This window comes from Eimeria mitis, genomic scaffold, assembly GCF_000499745.2.
Source record: "Eimeria mitis Houghton genomic scaffold, Emh_scaff1075, whole genome shotgun sequence".
Taxonomy (NCBI): Eukaryota; Apicomplexa; class Conoidasida; order Eucoccidiorida; family Eimeriidae; genus Eimeria; species Eimeria mitis.
Window position 1 is genome coordinate 4,933 of NW_013567447.1, and position 267 is coordinate 5,199.

The following is a 267-nucleotide window of genomic DNA, read 5'->3' on the forward strand; positions in this document are numbered from 1 at the left end:
CAGCTAGCTATCTATCTATCTAGCTAGCTAGCTAGCTAGATAGATAGATAGCTAGCTACCTACATAGCTAGCTAGCTAGCTGGCTAGCTATATAGCTATATATCTATCTATATAGTTATCTAGCTATCTATCTATCTATCAATCAACACAGCTAGCTAGCTAGCTAGCTAGCGAGCTAGCTAGCTAGCTAGCTAGCTAGCTAGCTAGCTGCTGCAAGCTTAGCTGTCCGGCGGTGATGTTTAATGATTATCTACCCATACAGTCAAT